Here is a 15,454-nt window from a genome sequence, read left to right as displayed (position 1 = left end):
GTTAGAGATGAACCGCCATATGTATCATCCAAGTTTTTTGCATTTCCTAAATAGCGAACTTTAAGGAATAAATAGCGATTCTTTACCATTCCTAGTTTGCGATGAGCTATTTGCTAATTACAAATTACCCATTCATTTCCTTCATTTCCATAGGACGGTTGAACTCACTTTTAGCTCGAACGGCTGAATGGATTTGCACGAAACTTGGCAAAATTGTAGGGACTGGTAGCCCGATGTGCCTTTGCTATGTCTCAAGATATATGCTCCAGTGGTTTTTACGAAAATTAACTTTGAAAAATATATATTGGGCTACATTGGCCTATATATATGTTGGAACCCAAATGTAGCCCAATGTAGCCCAATGAAGCCCAATGAAGCCCAATGTAGCCCAATGTAGCCCAAAGATGGCCGCCAGAGACGAAAAAAAACAAATGTAGCCCAAATATCAGCCAGATGTAGCCCAACTATAGCCCAGTGACAGAATGACCAATCAGCGTCGCAAACCTCCGTTACGCGAAGCGGAGCGCTGTTACAGATATATATCTTTTTTTGAACGTTAATTTCTCAAAATCCACTGGAACACATATATTGAGACCTAGCAAAGGCACATCGGGCTACCAGTCCCTAATATTTTACCAAGTTTCGTGCAAATCCATTCAGCCGTTCGATTATTATTTATTTTTATTTTTTTTGCCCCGCGGGGCCCTTTTAAAACCTCCACATCAAACCTAGGGAGTCAGCGAGGATCTACTATTCCCCCTTATGGTCATTTGCCCCTTCGCTTTCGCCTCCTCTTGTCTCTCGATCCTACCGAGAGACAAGATGGCGGCCGCTACGGACTGTTTGGAATGTTGACAGACGCCGGAGAACTTATCAGCTTCGCTTCACAAAGCTCCGTTGCGCGAAAAGTACGCGTCCTGGAGCGCTGCCCGGTCCGCTGTTACAGATATATATCTTTTTTTAAACGTTAATTTCTCAAAATCCACTGTAGCACATATATTGAGACCTACAAAAGGCACATCGGGCTACCAGTCCCTACAATTTTGCCAAGTTTCATGCAAATCCATTCAGCCGTTCGGGCTAAAAGTGAGGCCAACCGCCCTATGGAAAACTCAATGTTAAAAACACGTTTTGGGACCCCCCTTTTTTCTCGGCCCCCCCTTGACGAACCCCCCCCAAATTTTCAAGGGCTGCTCAGAAACAAAATGTGCCATTTTCCTGAAAATTTCAGCCAATTCCGTCCACAAACGCCAAAGTTATTAGACATAGAATTTTCAAAAATCCCATAGAGAAAAAATCCTAACTATATATACCTACTGGCGACCGCCAGTAGGTAATATATATATATATATTACCTACTGGCGGTCGCCAGTAGGTAGTTATAGTTAGGATTGTTTTCCATAGGGAAATCGCAAAATTCTATTGGGAATAACTTTGGCGCCGGTTGAGGAATCTGCCTGAAATTTTCCACAACTTTGCCTCGCGGCGCTCCGGTCCTTCCCTGAAAGTTTTGGGGGGGGTTCCATCAAGCAGGAGCCGAGATAAAAGGGGGGTCCCAAAACATGTTTTCCCCATGTTAATTTCCATAGGGCGGTCGGACTCACTTTTAGCTCGAACGGCGGAATGGATTTTCACCAAACTTGGCAAAATTGTAGGGACTGGTAGCCCGATGTGCCTTTGCTATGTCTCAAGATATGTGCTCCAGAGGATTTTGAGTAATTTAGGTTAAAAAAAATATATATATCTATAAGCGCGCCCCGGTACGCGCACCGTGGAGCGCTCCTGGCGCGCCACGCGACTTGCGCACGGAAATCTGATTGGCTCTCGGGTGTCTGTAAACATTCCAAACAGTCCGGAGCGGCCGCCATCTTGTGTCTCTGTAGACACAAGAGGTGGCAAAAACAAAGGGGGAAATAACCAAAAGAGGGGAAGGGTAGACCCCCCCTGACCCCCTAGGTTTGATGTGGGGGCCACAAAAGGGTCCCGCGGGTGAATTTATTTAAAAAATAAATTATCGATTTTCGCGGGGGGAGCGCCCGGTACGCGCACCGGGGAGCGTACCAGGGAGCGTATTTTGGTGAAAAATAGTGAAAATAATAGTGTAAAATAATCATTTTGAGTGATTACAGGTAGGGTAGCTCTGAAAAGAGCTTTTGGGTTCTGTGACTGTTTTAGGTACCTACAAGTACGTCCCACACATACCCACACACACACAACCCCACACCCCCACACCCACACACTCCCCACATACACCTCACACACGCACACCTCCACCCACACCGAAACACCCCACACCCCCACACTGACACCTTACACATCCACACCCACACCCACACATCCCACACACCCACACTCACACACACACCTCACCCCCCCAACACACACACACACATGCACACACAGATACCGCACAGACACACCCCACACATCCCACACACACACCTCCCCCCCACACACATACCTCACAGACACGCTCAAACATCCCACACATACACACACATCCTACACACATACCCCCCACACCCACACACCCCCCACACACACCTCACACACCCATACCCCCACCTACACCCAAACACCCCACACACCCACACCCACACACACACCTTACACACCCACATCCCCACCCACACCCACATACCCCACACACCTACACACACCTATACACCTCATCCCCCCCAGACACACACACACACACACACACACCTCACAGACACACCCCACACATCCCCCACACACTCCCCCCCCACACATGGGGAAAACTCAGTGAAACAGGAAAATAATAATTTAAAGTGATTATGTAGTGTAGTTCCTATTATCCCAATAGGCTCTGCGCATTGGAATAATATCTTCAATAGTATAGACGTAGGACAGAGGTTAACTAGGTCTTCTACTGTCGATATTAGACTTAAAGTTATGTGTGTTTGCCAGCTAGCTCAGAGTTCACTAGAAACTTTCTCGAATAGACAAGGAGGAGTTTAACCTCCCTGGATAGACAAGAAGGGATTTAGTTTCTGACAACCATAGAACATGACAACTTTGCTCTCCCCTAATCAAGAGTGTATCGCTAGAGTCGTGTGAAAACAAAAGACAACTTATTTTACTCAGTCAGTTCAGTGCATTCTTAGTTTCACCAGATTGTAGAGAAAAGGAAGAGACGGGCGTGTTCAATAAAAGATGTTATTTATTGATCAGTCTCTTTTCTCATACAAGAGAAATGAATCGCTATTATTGCAATACTTATTGTTAAGTAAAGTGCATACAGTAATAACAGAATTATAAAATGGAGAAATAGTGCTTGCCTAATGAGATGGCATGCGCTATGACCTAATCAGATAACGGGCTTCTGTGCCGTTGTTTGGCTAATCAGATAACGGGTTTTGGTGCAGTTGAATGGCTGCTAGTTAATTATTAACCAGACAAGGGTCAGAAATAGGGGGATCGATACAGTACCCATAGTAAATACACCACACCCACTCCACGTAATCTATGTCCATATTTACAAGTCTAGGCATAGTAAACAAAACTAGTAGTGCATGTGTATACCGAACCACCCCAAAATACAATCATTTGCATATTGAAATTTGGAAATGCGAAACACACGAAAAGATGAGTATAGTTAGTATATGCACTTCAAGCAGTATAATAATGCTAAATCCAAACGCATATTTTGAAATCAGCATGAACGAAATGCGGAAATTACACATGAAATGGCTCTTAATACAGAATAAAAGGTCGAGACCATCTCATCACAAAAATCATAAATACTTGTGAACATGCTAGAGGGTAGCTAATGTCTCTAGAGTAGCTAAATATAGAAATGTTGTTCTCTAAGAATAGTTTTACTTTAAGCAGAAGATAAGTGTCCCAAAAAATCGTAAATATTTTTGGAAATGGAAGGGGAGAAAAAATTGTCTCGCTCTCCGAAAAAACTGGTGAGAAAATTTCTTATTGCTTTACTTTCAAAGTTGAAGGCCAAATTCAGGGTGTAGGGAACGCCGTGTGCTAGTTTGTTCAAAGTCATTCTCTCTGGTCTGGTGAAAACATCATATTGTTGAGACTTTCGAAAAAACTGTCAACTGCTTCCTGCGAGAGTTCCACTAACTCGGAAAAATTTTGTAACATGCATTCATGAGCATGATTGCCTTCATTGATGTTTCGATCAGCATAGCTGACAGAAGGTCGTACCTGATCGATGCTGCTTTCATCTTGTACTCCACAACTCTTCAATCGTAGTGGTGAAGTCTCCACGAATGCCGTCATCAGGATTGGTAGCCGCTGGGGACAGCACAATGCATGAGCCGTTACCGGACCCAACAAAGTCTCTGCGTCCATTGGCATATCCGATTGTAGTGTCAGACAGGTGTCCAACACGCATTCTTCGCCGCATAGCAAGCACCTTAATACAGGCATAACACAACTTTGCCACATCGGTCTGAATGAAAGAAACCAAGTCATGTTCAAATCTCGTAGCCGTGCTAGTCCAAGGACTTTAGTTATGCGGTCCCGGTAGCCAATAGCTCGGATTGTTTCTTCCATTATCGCTGGTGTCTTGTCTGTGACGTGGTTTGCCATAGCGAAGTAACAGGATCAAAAATAGGATGCCTGCCACTAGTCCAAAAAGGAGAGGAAGTCCGCCAAAGATGGAATGGACAAAATCAGGAAAAATACCCAGGATGGCTTTGAATGGGGTTAAAGCTCCCGAAAACACTGTCTTAAATACACTCGCGATTCCGCTTGTATCAGAAATATTTAAGATTTCGCTCAGTATTTCTGCGAAATGTATGGGGGAATTGGTTGATAACAGTGAATGAATCTCAGCAGTTGTCCTTGCAACTTGGAGATCATACGTTTCTTTTGATGACGTTAACATGGTTGGCGTCTGTAGGAGCACTGTCTTCCTTCTGCTTAAAGTATCAATTCGAATAGAAGAAATTTTCAAACTGGGCCACAACCTTGCCTCCCTGTCTCGGGCATCGTTCGGAAACAATACTCGTTCACAGCACATGACCTTCGTAGTCACGGTTATGAGATAAGGTTTTCCGGGCAGCAGACTGCAACATCTGCGATCTACAATTAGAATGTAACTCCCATTCGAGAGTCTCTTAAAGAATGGTTCTATTTGTGTTGCAGGTGTGCCTAGCTGGTGACATGAAAGGTTCTTTGAGTTCCCTTCACATGCTCCATGCAAACTAATACCCTGACACAGAAGTGTACCGCTTAGTGACCTTTCACAATTATTGCCACTAAGGAACACACTTTGTCCTTTATTACTAACACATGCGTGTGTATAGGGCAAGTTCCATGTTGACTTAATGTATCCTTTACCCAACCTTTCATACTGGCCTGCCTGTATATATTTTTGGCAGTATTGAAACTGGAAAGTTGTTATCGGAATATTTATTATCCCATGTATTATCCATTCAATGACAGGTCGTTCTGACATTGTCAATGGTAATCTCTCAAGTTTTTCAAAGCTCAGAATTGTATAGTCAGCACCCTTCTGTGCCAAACTGATTTGTTTATCAGTAAGGTTAAAGATATTAAATAGTGACGTTGTGTTGATTAAACGCCAAGGCACATAGCCTGAACACAGATTTTGTAACGTCCAGTCAAGTTGTACAATAGAACGCAATTGGGACTGACCGTGTTGTAACATCAGTAAGTCTTGCGATATTATATCGATTGCTGAAGACACAATTCTGTCCAGTGAATATATTCTGGAGGACAGAGTCATTAACCCATTGTCCACGACAGAAAGTGATTTTTCCAAATTAATACGGTCAATTTCCCGTATTTTTTCTGCTGTCTCAATTTGGGTTACTTTCCAAACTTCATTGTAAGCTGCATATATAGAGGCCGCTATGAAACGTTTTTGACGCTGTTTGCGTGGTCCCATAATGAAATCACGCAAGTCAGCACCCTCTTGAAGTAAAGTTAGGTGTTGCTTAATTTCTGCCAGTGTGGATGTTTGTAGTAATTGAAGGCAGAGCTTGCCCACACTGTAAGTAGTTACTATCCCTGGATGTTGTCTTTGGGAATATCTAGGGTCTGGCCTGGTCAATTTGAACCCCTGTATTTTGTTCAGGAATCTGTCTTGACAGTTATTAGTGTCTGAGGGCCAGATCAACCATTGTTTCCAATCAGGATGTGTTCTGTTTTGGTTTAAAATATGGTTCACGTCTATCTCAACATCTATAGAGCTATTACTGTTCGTTGTTGGCTTTGGAATAGACGGTTTGTTTAAGTCTTTGATTTTGGCTAAGCCAAGACAGGTAGTTTGTTGAATGGTGTCATTCAAAAACATAATTTGTTCTGGGATCATGCAGGCTCTGAACAATGATTCTATACCTTGTACTTGCCAATCTTTTGTACCCCAAACAGTTTTTGTTTCAATGTTACTGTTCCAGAAATCAAAACCAAATGTATTCATTTGCTCAAAAAACGAATCTGAATATATCAATTTTGTGTTTGTAAGCATGGTCTTCATACCTGTCTTATTTGACAATAGGAAATAAAATGTTTCTGCATTACTTGTGTTAAACCCTGAAAAGTATGAATATTTATCAAAAAATGTTTTGGAACTACCCTTTGGTGGAGTAGCACAATGTTCCCATTGGTTATAATTTAAAACATTTCTAGGTTGTGCAGATTTATGGAGATAATGGTTACCATAGTGGTTATAGCAGAACATTTGATCATAATTAGACGAACCCTGCAAATAATCATGTTCTGTAAATTTAGCAGACATTACTAGGTCAGACATCATATCATTAATACTTTCAAAGTCCCAATCATCAGCAAATGTGCTTGGTTTTACAAAGTCACTTAACGAGATCTTAAATTGGTGTGGATACTTCAGGATTTCAACCGGGCCATAGATTTCATAATCAGTATTGTCCCATGCTACACCGCCTGGTATAGGGTTGGCTGTGAAGTTCACTGAAAAAAGTTTTCTTTTCTTGACGTGTGAAGATGTGTGTGGTTTAAGGACCAAGTTGATTTTCTGGCTTGCTGTGTCCATTTTAGCATATTTTCCCTCAATGAAATGTCCCAAGCATAGTACCATGATGAGCCAAAGTATGAGGATAAATGCACCTAATGTCACCCAAATTTCAATCCATGGAGAAGTCAGATAGGCTCCCTTTAGTTGATGAAAAAGTTCTTTTGCTTTGTCTTTAAAAGTTTTTGTTGATGGCTGTACTTCTGGTTCGCTTTGTTCTTCTGAAGAATCATCGAAATTGATGAAGTAGCCGGATGCCGTTCTGTCAATTGTTCCAATTGTTTCTGGATTACTTTTTGCTGTTGGATTTTGCTTTGTTTCATTAGTAAAGTCTGTAGTTACATCATCGTAGGTTGTTGTTTCTTGATGAAAAGCTTTTATTTGGGTTTTAAGAGGTTCAAGTTCCATTGCTTTGTTGCATAGTCCTTGTTGTTTCACTGTAGATTTTCCAAATGTGATCAGTCTTTCAGTTTGAACCTCTGTGGATGTAGCAAACTTTGGTGTTCTGCTACTTCTTGGGAGTCCACTTGGCCTACTATTTGTTATCGGCCACATGATTGTGGTTTAACCAGGTCGATGGATATGACTCGGTTCTCCTTTTTACCAGCAAGGGGCGGTAGTACTACTGATCTTGTCCTGTTGATAGACAAGACAGGAACTGCTTTTCTGTAAGAAGGCCCAAATTCCTTCTTTACCGCGATCTTTTCTCTGACCAGATCCCCGACTTTTGGAATCCAGACAGGCCTTGCTGGGACAGGTGGTTTTTCTTCAGTGGTTGTTGGCTGCTGTTTCAACTTTATGTTGCTCAGGTCTTTTCTTGTTTCATTTAAGTCCTGTAAAATAGCCAAGCGATCTTTGATATCAAAGCATTTTTCTTTAACCACTGAAGTCTGACTATCTAAGTCCTGGATTAGCATTCTAGTCCCAAACAATAGTTCGTACGGACTGAGTCCTTTCAGAGAATTTCTTGGCAGGTTATTTAGACTACGTTGGACACTTATTAGATGTTTGACCCACCCAACTCCTGAACCTAATATCTTTGCTGTTATAGATTGCTTTATGCCTTGGTTTTTTCTTTACACCATCCCGTCTCCCTCAGGAAGGAAGTGAGAAGAGTCCCGCAATGCAATGTTCATTCTGGCCAGTCACCCCCCATAAGCTGTTTTAGAGCTAAAGGAAAGATTTTGGTCAGAACGTAACATGCTTCTAGCGTATATGCCATTCTAGACTCGCAAATCTTTGTATAACAGTTCCGACGTCAGCCGAAAGTTGGGGTCTACATTATAAGTGAAGATAGTCTCTACATGTTAATACGACGCATTATTCATACTGTGTATTTATTATTTTTTTGTTGATTTGATACATTCTGGAGTGAAACGCCATGGTAGTAAACCGTTTCTCTCGCCACTGCGATCTCTGTTGCAGTCTGGGCAGTTTTTTACAAAAATGTGATGATGCAGGCTCATGCCTGGCCACCAGTACACTGATTGTAATTGTTCCAGAGAATCTTTTAGCCTAAGGTGTCTGAGACCCTCACCCATATGTGCGTCTGCTATTAACAAGCCTCTCCTGTCCGTGTTTGGAATTACTCTATCCCCCACTCCAGGGATTCGAGCAAAAGGGACTGAGTTTGCATCGATTATGTATGTATAATTGAGTGGGTAATTGATCGGTAGCGCTGAGCAGTCGCCTTTTGATGACGTTTTTACTGCCAGCACAGTTTCACCGTCAATGTATTCTACTGCACGCTTTTTTGTAGCTACGGAAGCCGATTTAGTTGCTACCGCTGTGGCTGTCTCAGCCAATGAATTCCCCGCAACGTGAACGCCATCACGCTGATGACTCAGTGAATGTATCACGTGAGTTTTTGGTAGTTCTTTCTGTAAAAGAACTTCTTGTTCCCAAAGCACTTTTTGCTTTATTGTTGCACCTGTGTCATCTTTGTAACCGTTTTGAATCCATTTCTGTAAATCGTTATTGTATGATTTGACGCAGTAATACGAATCGCACACTATAAGTGTCGGGAATTCGCGATCGGCATTATCTAGCGCCATTTTTAACGCTATTATTTCAGTTTGTTGTTCTGAATTATTTTCTACTGAGTGTGTTTTTGTAAGTAGAGGTCTTAATTTACCTCCGCGCCACACTTCTTTCACAATTTCGCATATGGCGTTGTAAGCCAGCTCTCCCCAAACTGAGGGTTGAGCATGACCGTCTGTATATATTACACAGGCGTACTGTCGTAAAGGCAGAATGTCGATTGGCAGAGGGTATTCTCTCTCATATTCTAGATATTTTAATTCTTTCATTTCCGGGTCAAAATAGTATTTTACTTTGTCTGTAGCAACAGAATTTACCCATTGTATCCATTCTGGATTCAGTGATTCTGCTGTTCTGACTGTAACCTGTCTACCGTCGGCTTGGTATATTTCTTTTGCTACGGCTGTTTGAACCGCATGAACAATGTTTTCCTTAATGCTGAACCTTTTTTCAGCTTCTGTGTACAAATGTGATTTGTATGCAATTGATACCTTCTCTCCCTCATTAGAGGTCAGGTATGTGAATCCGCATATTCCTGGGATGACTCGAATCACAAGGTTGCGTGTGTTGTCACGTGTTTGTAATTTTGTTTTAACTAACATATCTGTTTGTAAAGATCTCAAAATTTCTGTGTGTTTTTGAGTCCAATTGATTCTTTTAAAATCTGGTTTTATAAGATCATAGAGAGGTTTAACTCTCTCTGCATAATTTATAATGTAAGTTCTTCCGAAATTTAGGAAACCTAGAATTGATTGTAAGTTTTTTAGTGTTCTAGGTGCTTGGATTACAGCACATTTCTCTAGGAAATTGTCAGCCAGGCTTTTGCCTTCACTTGATAGTTCATATCCTAAAAACAGGACTGTTAGATGGGCAATTCTTGACTCTTTAAAGTTGAATTTGTAACCCTCTGCTGCGAACCCAAGTATTATGGTGTTCACTCTCTTCAAGTGAGTATCCAAGTCATCATCTGTTAGATAGATGTAAGATAATGCCTCATCATCATATATTTGTAGTACCTCTGTTACTCTTGCTGAGAATAATCCTGGGCTGTTTTTAAACCCCTGGGGCAAACGACAGAAATTTTTTTGCGCGCCATTTATTGAGAACGCGGTCAAATATCTGCTCTCTGGTGCTATATTTTGACAGAAGAATCCATTAGAGATGTCTAATGTTGTTTTGTATTTTTTGCGCACTATGTTATTCATTAGTGCAGCACTATGCGAGTTTTGTACTGCAAAGGTTTTGCAACATGAGTTAAGGTGTCTGTAGTCCAAAACAAGACGATATGAATTGTCTGGTTTGGAGACAGGAGACAAAGGATTATTCATTTGTGAGGTGCAAGTTTCAATCACCCCCTGGTATTCAAGTTGATCTAGGATCTCTTTTACCCGTTTCCTAGCTTCTTGCTTAATTGGGTACTGCCTCTGTGCAGTAGGTTGTGATTTTAACTGGATTTTGTGGGGAGGAGAGTCCTCATCCCATCCCACATGGTTTTTATATAATGCAGGAGCTTGGGCCACAGCCCACTTTCTTGCTAGTGTATATTTTTTATGAATTGGAATATTATTTGAGAAGACGGGCATAATTATTTCTTCGCCATGAGGGCACTCCCTGACAAACTCTGGTGGCCAGTCTCTTTCAGCTAGAAGGATGTCATAGCCCTTGGAGAGATTATCCCAAAAGAGACCCCTTATTTTCCTAGTCTTATCCCCCTCTATACGCAATGTTATTTCATATATTTTATGAGGTTTGCTAACTCTGGTGTCTGCAGTTTCCACCTGAATGTATTCATTCGTGTCCACTGTCTCCAGATGATTCATAAGGATCTTGCGAGCTATGCTCACTTCTGCTGCGCTGTCTAGCATTGTCTGAGCCCATTCTCCATTTTCCAGCTGTGTCCTCAGTATTCTCGGCATGGTTGATTACTTTAATACTGGCTACCTTCTTTTTTGGAAACTGTAACTTTTTATTTTGATGAGCAGGTTCCTTGTCTTTGGACTTGACGTGCTCTTCCCTGTGTTCTGATCGTCCTCTTCTTTCCGATTTCTGCGAGGAAGTCTGAAAAGATTGAGAGGGACGTGTATCAATATCTTGATATCTATCAGGTTTCTTCAGATTATCCCTATTTCTAAGGTTGTATTTTTTCTCAGAGGGCTCCCTCTGGGGAGACTTGTGCCCTTGGTCTGGAGATCTTTCTCTCCGCCGAGGAGACCTTCCTCTGGACTGGAATCTTTTTTCTTTAGGAGTGGATTGTTTATTTCCATCCCAGCTCTTTTTTGAAGTGTTTAGATTATTCTTAATAAATATTTTTTCAGGTTTTTCAATAAGTTGGGGTTTCACCGGTTTTCCACCCAAACTATCTCTTCCTAGTTCTTCATAGGATTTTTCTATGATTCTGGCAATCTCGAATGGTTGGTCTGCTATATCTGTCTCTTTTAACCTCTGGCGGATCGCCACATTTGCTGCTTCTCCCTTTATATTGGCTAATAATATTGCCGAGACCTGCTTGAAGTCTTTTAGTAATTTCATACCAAGAGTTAAAGCAGGTTCTGGACCGTATTCATCTTGAATTTGTTTTAGCACATCTGGTATTACTGACATGGATGGAACACCATGTGTTTTTGTGTAAATGGAAGCAAAGACTGTACCCCAAGTGTCACAGTCCTCCACATGTGGTGCGATTCCCATTGGAAGACAGATAGTCAGAATCCTGTGTTTCTCAACCCTGGTTGGTATCTGGAAATACCGCCTCTATTTGAGTGATTTTTTGTGCTAACCAGAATGGAATTTGTTCCCGTTTTGTGGGTACTTTACCTAGACAGGACTGTATGTTCTGTGGTGTAATTTTATTTGTGTTCCCTTGGTGCGGGATCAGCTGTGGAATTTTAATAGCTGGTTGGACTGTTGAAGTCCGCATCACATATTGGACTAATTGTCTGTGTATTTTAATTAGTTGTTTTAGCTGTGCTAAAAGATCTGGTGCAGACATTTCTTCAATGTCTGGATGTGGTGTGTATCCGGATAGGACCGGCCACGTTGCTCCTGGTCTACCTAGTGGACCGAGCCTGGTGATGTGATTGTTATGTTTTAGGGCGCCATTAAACCAGAGCAGGTGCTCTTGGTATTTGAGTGGTATTTCCACCTCCTCGAAAGGAGTGTACTCATTAGGAGGTTCCTCTATTTTGTAATAGTGGAAGTCCTTTGTTACAGAGTTTGCTGCTGGAAAGTTTATCCATGAATAGAATACCTCTGTCTGCCAATATTCGTGTGCCTCAATTACGAATATGACTGTACCACCTCTCGGTGTCAGCCCATTTTCTATAAGTTTTAAAGTTATAGATTTCCTTATGTTGACCGGGATGAGTATTGCCTCCGGGTCAGTTTGCAGCAGAGTATTGTCAGCTGCTATGAGTTCAGCTGCTATTCTAGCTGTCTCCCTTTCTTCTTCAGTTTCTGACATTCTACTGTCAAGAAGGTTATTTTGTTTATTTGCAGATCAGGTTTCTATGGAAACAAAGATTAGATGCACAATATTTTGGAACAGTGTATCCTTCAACGTTGAATAAACCAAGAACCATACATAGGAGTCTCCTCCTACTAAGTTTGGCGGATTTAACCTTTTACCCACTCCAGACGTCTTTGGAGTATTATGGGGAAAAAGGGGTCTGTGTGAAAAAGCACGACTGAGTTACTCTAATGTCTTACGTTAGATTTATCGCCTATCCAAACCGTTGGGCGCCATGTAGTGTAGTTCCTATTATCCCAATAGGCTCTGCGCATTGGAATAATATCTTCAATAGTATAGACGTAGGACAGAGGTTAACTAGGTCTTCTACTGTCGATATTAGACTTAAAGTTATGTGTGTTTGCCAGCTAGCTCAGAGTTCACTAGAAACTTTCTCGAATAGACAAGGAGGAGTTTAACCTCCCTGGATAGACAAAAAGGGATTTAGTTTCTGACAACCATAGAACATGACAACTTTGCTCTCCCCTAATCAAGAGTGTATCTCTAGAGTCGTGTGAAAACAAAAGACAACTTATTTTACTCAGTCAGTTCAGTGCATTCTTAGTTTCACCAGATTGTAGAGAAAAGGAAGAGACGGGCGTGTTCAATAAAAGATGTTATTTATTGATCAGTCTCTTTTCTCATACAAGAGAAATGAATCGCTATTATTGCAATACTTATTGTTAAGTAAAGTGCATACAGTAATAACAGAATTATAAAATAATACTGTAAAAGCATTGATATGGTTTCTTAGCCATATGATACTTAAAATGGATAAAATAGATACATACATATATACATTGACTAATCGTACTCAACTGGTGCTTCTAACTACGCCTACCCCAATGTACCTGACCTAAGCCTAATACGTGGCGGGAGTAGATAAGTAGCAGTTTAAGTTAAGTTTGCTTTGCCAAGGGTCTGCTTCAAGAATTCTCTTCAAAGGATGATTCAGTTCAGTACCTGGGATTTAGAAGGCTGGAGGGCTGGTATCTCTATCTCAGGTCTTGATATTCCAGCTGCCTGCGAGGGCGGCTTGGAAGCGCCGGAGCTGGATTTCTCGGCAGGAGAAAAGGCAGCGTCTCTCTCTCAGCGCGTCAGAAAGGAGGGGCAGCGTCTGTGGGCTTCGCTGTCAGCTGGGCTCCTCGGCAAGTCTCGCTGCTCCAATCTTGTCACCACCTCGTGTGTTTGCTTAAGGCAATGTTGGTATTATTTATACCTGAAAGGTGCTGGGATTGACGTAAGGATGGACATAAATACGTCAATAAGGATGTCATACGAACTGGTCATTCGCACATTCTTGACTGAAGTTCTCGGCTAAATCAAAACAATGGCTGTGGGGATTTCCCAGGTCGTGGTAGGTTTTGATTTGTTTTGAGAACACCGTATGCCTATTAGGGGGCTGGAGAAATAGTGCTTGCCTAATGAGATGGCATGCGCTATGACCTAATCAGATAACGGGCTTCTGTGCCGTTGTTTGGCTAATCAGATAACTGGTTTCTGTGCAGTTGAATGGCTGCTAGTTAATTATTAACCAGACAAGGGTCAGAAATAGGGGGATCGATACAGTACCCATAGAAAATACACCACAATTAGAGGTAGGGTAGCTCTGCATAGAGTTGTTGTGTTGTTTGGGTGTTTTAAGTACCAACATGTAGGTACCAATGCTGAGTCTTAAATTTAATGTACACCGTTTCCTCTGTAGATATCTTGCATGTTGTTACAGAAGTTATTGTGGTATATGGAATCCATATCTTAGTCTGTCAGGAAAGTAGAAAGAACATGGAGGCAGGAGATGAAAAAGAGATGTCAAATACACATTGGAGATAATATAGTGGGAGAAAGGAAGTAACTATGAGCAAAATTACTATGTAACATAAAAAAGTTGCACAGTATACTATAAGTCTGAATTTACATTATAATCAATTTGGTACTAGTTCATGAATTAAATATAAAAATGAATAATGTCTCGAACAATTTTTGGTTATTAAATATACATTTATTTTTCTGATTCTTTTTCCAAATTTAACAGAACTTCTAACAACACATTGTCGGAAATGTCCTCATTTTTAATCAGCGAATCTACTGCTTCTACACATTGAACTAATTCATAGTCCCGTGATTCATCCATGAAATCTAAGTCTTCATTATCTACAAAAAAATTTCACTGTTGTTCTCCAGAACAATTTTGAAGGAAATATTCTGCTCTCCTTCCATTTTCTTGCTGTAATTTGCATAAAAAATAAATATATCAGTAGAGATAGGGCACTGTTGGGTTTAAGTTCAGACAGGTAGTTTTGATTTTTTAACAGTGAAGTTATCTTTGGGCAGTGTATGGTATCAGGCTGGAAGTAGAAATATAAAAAAGTGTATATCATAAAGCCTAAGTAAACTAATAATTATACAAGACAAGCCTAACTCCATCCATAACTATAACAGAGAAGGCTATCTCAATCTATAACTATTACAGAGGGATAGTATATAAATATCAGAAAATGTTTTCCAAATTAACTTAAAGTGCACAACATACTTCAGTTTTCAAAATAACATCTTACCTTTGAAAAAGAAGTTTAAGTTCTCAGTGAAAATCCTTTGGAAATGTACTTTAGGAAGTATTATTCAAAATGGCTGTGTTTCCCTCTCTTTCTTTATATATATTCATGTACATAACCAATCAAATGTCATGAAATAATAGTAGAAAATGAAAGTAACATTTGAATTAGTTGTAAATTCTAACACTTCAGATGTGTTTTTGTCAAGTAATTCACCTCAGGATATTTAGAGAGGGCTACAGGCCAAATGGCTCAATGGAATTCCACCAAATTTGGGAAAATGGTAGGGACTGGTATGTAGTATGGCCTATTCTATATTTGGTGAAAGTGTCTCCAGTGATTTTTATGTAAATT

Source organism: Lissotriton helveticus, chromosome 1_1, assembly GCF_964261635.1.
Source record: "Lissotriton helveticus chromosome 1_1, aLisHel1.1, whole genome shotgun sequence".
NCBI classification, from domain to species: Eukaryota; Metazoa; Chordata; class Amphibia; order Caudata; family Salamandridae; genus Lissotriton; species Lissotriton helveticus.
This window is presented reverse-complemented; position numbering follows the sequence as displayed.